At 34.3% G+C, this 6814-nt stretch overlaps 1 pseudogene; it reads left to right on the top strand.

Moving 5' to 3' along the window:
- Nucleotides 1-4332: 4332 nt before the first annotated feature.
- Nucleotides 4333-6276, top strand: LOC136137586 (ATP-dependent RNA helicase DDX3X pseudogene; annotated as a pseudogene).
- The last annotated feature ends 538 nt before the right edge of the window (nucleotides 6277-6814 follow it).

The raw sequence follows: 6814 nt of genomic DNA, 5'->3' as shown, positions 1-6814 counted from the left end.
TGAATCACTATGTTGTGCACCAGGAACTAACATAGTGTTGTAGGTCAATTATACTTCAAAAGAAAACAAATAAAAAAACAAACAAACAAACTCATAGGAAAATAGATTAGATTTGAGGAAAGGGAATTGAATGAAGGTAGTCAAAAGTACATATTTCTAGTTATAAGATAAATAATGTACAACATGATTAATATAATTAACACTGCTGTGTGTTATATATGAAATTTGTTGAGACAAAATAGAGTTCTTATTACAAGGAAATTTTTTTCTATTTCTTTTATTCTTTATATGAGATGATGGTTGTTCACTAAACTTATTGTGGCAATCGTTTCATGATGTGTGTAAGTCAAATCATTAGGCTGTACACCTTAAACTTACACAGTGTTGTATGTCATTTACATCTCAAAAGAACTGGAAGAAAAAAATCATAGATTTTGAAGAGATTATAAAAGATACAGCCAAAAATAAATTTAAAAAATAAACTGAAAATATGGTGAATGGCTTCCATCCTCAAAGGCACTTCACAGTTTAACCCAGGTGGATATTAACCATAATATCTGAATTACATGACTGAAGAAAAAGGTAAGAGTGAAGGACAAAGGACACATTCTGGCTGAGTCAGCTTTCTTTGGGAGCCTTTCCAAGGTTGTAAAATATATTTTGCTTGTAATTAATAAATCATAACTTTGTCACATTGTCACATGTAAAGCAGGTTGGGATACATCCTCCCAACCTGCTTTTTTCATCCGGGATACATATCCTACCTAAAAATCAGGGCTCTTTTTCTCTAAGGGAGAATGAGATGATAGGTGTTTTATTAGGCAATGAATAGTCTCTGAAACCATATACAGGCTGAAATGTAAAGTAAGTATGAAAAAGATAATAATCATGTTAAAGTGTATATATTCTTAAAGTGTAAATCGAAATATGTGCAATTTAGGAAGTCACAGTCAATTTTCCTATTGGTATTTGCTTTTGCTTAAAGGGTCAGATTCTAATCAATTTTATAATTTTTAATTTAATGATCAGTTATATCACAGACTGGAAGCCCAGTGATATTAACTTCTATCTTAGTGTCTCTGAATGCTTGGAATTCCTCTCTTAATCTTCAGCTGTGTTGAAAGGCTACAAAAGATCTAGTACAAATTCCACATTCATAAACAAAGATAACCACATTTTAAAAAATTCTATTTATTTATTTTTTATACAGCAGGTTCTTATTAGTTATCTATTTTATACATATTAGTATATATACATGTCAATCCCAATGTGCCAGTTCATCCCACCCCTCCCATCAATTTCCCCCCAAGTGTCCATACATTTGTTCTCTACATCTGTGTCTCAATTTCTGTCTTGCAAACTGGTTCATCTGTACCATTTTCTAGATTCCACATATATGAGTTAATATATGATATTTGTTTTCTCTTTCTGACTTACTTCACTCTTTATGACAGTCCCTAGGTCCATCCACATCTCTACAAATGACCCAATTTAATTCCTTTTTATGGCTGAGTACTGTTCCATTGTATATACGTACCACATCTTCTTTATCCATTTGTCTGTCTATGGGCGTTTAGGTTGCTTCCATGACCTCACTATTGTAGTGCTGCAATGAATATTGGGGTTCATGTGTCTTTTTGAATTATGGTTTTCTCTAGGTATATGCCCAAGGGTGGGATTGCTGCATCATATGGTAATTCTATTTTTAGTTTTTTAAGGAGCCTCCATACTGTTCTCCATAGTGACTGTATCAATTTACATTCCCACCAACAGTGCAAGAGTGTTCCCTTTTCTCCACATACTCTCCAGCATTTATTGTTTCTAGATTTTTTGATGATGGCCATTCTGACCAGTGTGAGATGATATCTCATTGCAGTTTTTTTTTTTTTTTTTTTTTTGTGGTACGTGGTTCTTTCACTGTTGTGCCGTCTCCTGTTGCAGAGTACAGGCTCTGGACACGCAGGCTCAGCGGTCATGGCTCACGGGTGCAGCTGCTCCATGGCATGTGGGATCTTCCCAGACCAGGGCACGAAACTGTGTCCCCTGCATCAGCAGGCAGACTCTCAACCACTGCGCCACCAGGGAAGCCCTGATTGTAGTTTTGATTTGCATTTCTCTAATGATTAATGATGTTGAGCATTCTTTCATGTGTTTGTTGGCAATCTGTTTATCTTCTTTGGAAAAATATCTATTTAGGTCTTCTGCCCATTTTTGGATTGGGTTGCTTGTTTATTTGATATTGAGCTGCATGAGCTATTTGTATATTTTGGAGATTAATCCCTTGTTGGTCGCTTCATTTGCAAATATTTTGTACCATTTTGTGAGTTTTATTTCCATGGTTTCCATTGCTATTGAAAAGTTTTTAAGTTTAATTAGGTCCCATTTGTTTATTTATTTCATTTTCATTACTCTCAGAGGTGGATAAAAACAGATCTTGCTGTGATTTATGTTAGAGAGTGTTCTGCCTATGTTTTCCTCTAAGAGTTTTATAGTATCCAGTCTTACATTTAGGTCTTTACTCCATTTTGAGTTTATTTTTATGCCCACATGAAATTAAGACATTCTCTAACACCATACAGATTATAATTTTAAAACTAGAGAAAAAGAAAAGAAGGAAGAGAAAGAAAGCAGGAGGTTGGGTGAGAGGGAGAAAAAGAAGGAAGGACAGAAATAGCTTCATGTATAGAACTAAAACTTGATCTTCCTTGTCCCCTCCAGTTCTACTTCCTCAGAGGAAATCTGTATGTTGAAATAGTGTATATAATTCCCAGACTTAAACATTCTTTACCATGAATGCTTAAATTCCTATCAAACACAAAATTTCTCAGCATATGTCTTATATTCTCCTGGAGCCTTTTGTTGTAATTATTTCTGGGAAATTTCTGAATACCTGGGAAAGAGAAGAAATTCATGTTGTTATTCATTGGATTTTGGTAGAGGTAGAAAATTTCACATCAGATGGAGTTTGGGAAAACTGTTTCCTCAGAATAAAAAGAAATCTGATAGTTATTTTTCCAGTTAATCCAGAAGGCATGATCACTGTAAAGCAGAGAAGTCTTCTGGAATAGGAATAATAGTATCTATGTGAAACATCCATTTATTATGCTTTAGTGTTAATTTAAAAGGAAGGGTGGTATCTCGTACAGAATATTTCATTGACATAGGAATCAACTATCTTGACTTATTCTCTCAAATCTGTCACTAGATAGCAAGCTTGACATCAGCAAGTCAGTTAACATCTTCATCCCCATTTCTTTATCTATAAGGTAATGAAGGGTTGGATATGTATTTTTGTAAGTATTTTACAGCTTGAAAATCATATTATTCTGAAAATTTTATGGTATTATAATTTATCAATTCCAAAGGAACAATCACAAAGAAGTATTGATTACAATTCATTTGTGCATAATCCAGGAAAGATCACTAATAAAATAATTTCTTTTGTATTGGACATTGGATTATCTGCAATGCATCTTGAGACCTGAAAAATTCTATTTATAGAATTAGAATTATGGAAATCTATTAACCTGCTACATTTACACATTTTCTATTTTACTTACAGTATTTAAAACGGGAGGGTGAAGAGTTTGCATTGCACTTGTCAACATTTAACCTTGAATATGTCAAGAAGTATTAGCCAATAATTTGTTTGTTTGTATAATATACTCCCAAATCCACAGAGTTATAGTAATTCTAACTGCACATAATATTTGATATAAACTCATTTGTTGTCAAAAATGAAATTCAAAGCAATCTCTAAAATGACAGTTTTCACTTTGCACTATTACATTGTGACATTGTGCTACTTGCAAACCATTAAGTGAATTCACAGTTATTTACTTAGTACCAAACAATTTAACTCCTTTTCACAGAGAAAAGTATAGACCATTAAGTTACACTGTAACTCAGAATAGAATAAATAAGGAAAAAACAAATTATAAAATCAATCTTTCTGGCTGAAATATATACAATAACATTTAACCTGGTATGATAGTCTGATTAGAGAAGTATTAATTACTGTAAGCATTAACTACACATCTGAAGAGGTAGTTTTTAAATAATTAAATAATTTAAAATTTATTTAGAAAACATATAAACCATTAAAATACACATTTATCAAATATATTTCTTAGCCATACTTATAATCATTGGGTGATAATGTCGTAAAGCTTTTTTTTTTGAATTGTAAATTGTTCAGAGACATTTCTTTCAAACATGGTTATATATCTGGAGACCTCAGTTTTTGGAACAAAATTCTATATGTGTTAGAGAACAACAGTTCTCCAGTGAGAGGCATTTACTGTTCATCAAACACTCACTCAGAAGCAGAGGGAGATTCCAAGTTATCTGTATTCTTCACGGATGGATCCTGTGTCAGTAGAAAATGCCCTTGGGCTGGACCAGCAACATTAATTCTCCAGATAATCAGAGTCAAGGAAGGACAGCCGGCAAAGGGTGCTATATTCCTTTCCATTCAAGGAACAAAGAAATTACTAAACAAGTCAATGATAAAGACAGTTCAGAGTGGAGTTCTTGTAAAGATAAGGATACATGTAGTATTTTGAGTCTCATAATGATTCAAGAGGAAAGTCTAGTTTCTTCAGTGATGGTGGAAGTGACTAAAGGGAAGGTTTGATGATAATGAAGAGAGTGACTATAACAACACTGGCTGCCATGGTGACAGGTGTGGCTTTGGAAAATTTGAACATGGTAGAAACTGTCATTGGTGTGACAGATAAAAATGTTTGGTCAAAACCATTTCAAAGTGACTGCTTTGGAACAGGCACTTTTTTCTGAAGATAACACTGAGATTAACTTTGAGAAATATGACATTTCAATTGAGGCAAAAGCCAGTAGCTGTCTCCCACACATTGAAAGTTTTATTGATGTTAAGATGGGAGAAACTATTATGGGAAACATCAAGCTTACTTGTTATACTCACTTGGCGTCACTGCAACCTTGTGCTATTATTTTTATGAAAGAGAAAAGACACTTGATGTCTTGTACCCAAACAACATCTGTAAAAATTCTTTTGCCGATCTTGAGTCAGATTTATTCCGATGGTCAAGGAGAGACTTTGAGGGCCATGAAGAAAAACAGAAGGTAAGAGTAATATCCAATATCTAATCTCTTTGGTATTAGCATCAACAAGAGAGATTTGGCAGTACCAATCTATAAGGAAACCAGAAAATGTTCATACTGGCCTGGAGATAGTCCTTACATCATTTATGGTGATGCTGATATTGGTTAGCAGATTTGATACTTAGAATGTGGATGGCACATGTTAGTTGCTACTCCTGGAGGCCTGGTAGACATGATGGAAAGAGAAAATGTTAGAGTTCCACAAATACTTGGTGTTGGATAAAGTGGATCTTATATTGATATGGGATTTGAACCTCAGATATATGGGATACTTGAACAAGATAGTATGCCACCAAAGAGAGTTTATCATAATATGTTTAGTGCTGCTTTCCCTAAGGAAATACAGATACTTGCTCATGATTTCTTGGATGAATATATCTTTTTGGATGCAGGAATATTGGCTCTACCTCTGAGAACCTCACATCAAAAGAGTAAGACAAACAGTTATTTCTGCTTAACCTTTTAAATGCAACAGGAAAGAATTCATTGACCTTAGTGTTTGTGGAGACCAAAAATGTGCGGATAGTCTGGAGGACTTTTTACACCATGAAGGATATGCTTGTACCAGTATCCATGGAGAATGACCTTGGAGAGATGATGAAGAAGTCTTCACCTGTTCCTCTCAGGAAAAAGTCCAATCCTAGTGGCTAGAGCAGGAGCAGCAAGAGGACTTCACATTTCAAATGGGAAAGAAGTTGTCAATTTTGACTTGTCAAATGGTATTGGAGAAAATGTACATTGCACTGACTGCACAGGACGTGTAGGAAACCTTGGCCTTGCCACCTTGTTCTTTAACAAGAGGAACATAAATATGACCAAGGGTTTGTTGGATCTTCTTGTGGAAGCTAAATAAGAAGTGCCATCTTAGTTTGAAAAGTCATATCAACATCATTACAAGGGTAGCTGTCATGGACATTCTAAGAGTAGTAGATTCTGTGGAGGATTTGTGCCAGATGTTATTCACATAGTAGTGATTTTAGCAATTCCAGCTTCAGTAACAGCTGTACTGGCAGCAGCAGAGGTGATGGAAGCAGCTAGAGAGAGTTTGGTGGATGTGGCTATGGAAGCTTTTATAACAGCGATGGATATAGAGGAAATCTTAACTACTGGGGGATTGACTAGTGGGGCAACTAGTCTACTTTGTAGTAGATCATCCTGCCAAACAAGCTAATATGGAAACCACATGTAATTTAGCCAGATTATACCTTTTATAGTCTCAAGAATTTGTAACAAATTACCAACTGTGATACTCCACTGATTCTTTTTTTCTTAAAGGGAACTCAATGTCGCAAAAAGAGATGAAAGGAAAAATCAATGGTCTTGTTCAGAAGATAGTTTGAAGACTTCCATTGCTGTAATTTGGATTAACTCCCCTCCACCTTCCCCTAACCCAAACTGCATTTATAATTTTGTGACTGCAAATCATTTGTTTGTTAATGTAATATGCTTTTAACTTTAGACAATTTTTATTTTGATGTCCTATTGGCTCAGTAATGCTCAAGATATCAATTGTTTTGACAAAATAAATTTACTGAACTTTGGCAATTTTTTGTTGTTGTAAATCTATACATTTTAAACTTAAGCACACATTTACACACAAAACTCTATTCATTACTTAAGTATTTAAAGAGTAGACTGACTTTATTATAGTAAATGTCTCTTTTAAGGATAT

The sequence above is a fragment of the Phocoena phocoena genome, chromosome 18 (genome assembly GCF_963924675.1).
Source record: "Phocoena phocoena chromosome 18, mPhoPho1.1, whole genome shotgun sequence".
Taxonomy (NCBI): Eukaryota; Metazoa; Chordata; class Mammalia; order Artiodactyla; family Phocoenidae; genus Phocoena; species Phocoena phocoena.
The sequence above is the reverse complement of the archived record's forward strand: the minus strand, read 5'-3'. Positions and strand labels throughout refer to the sequence as shown.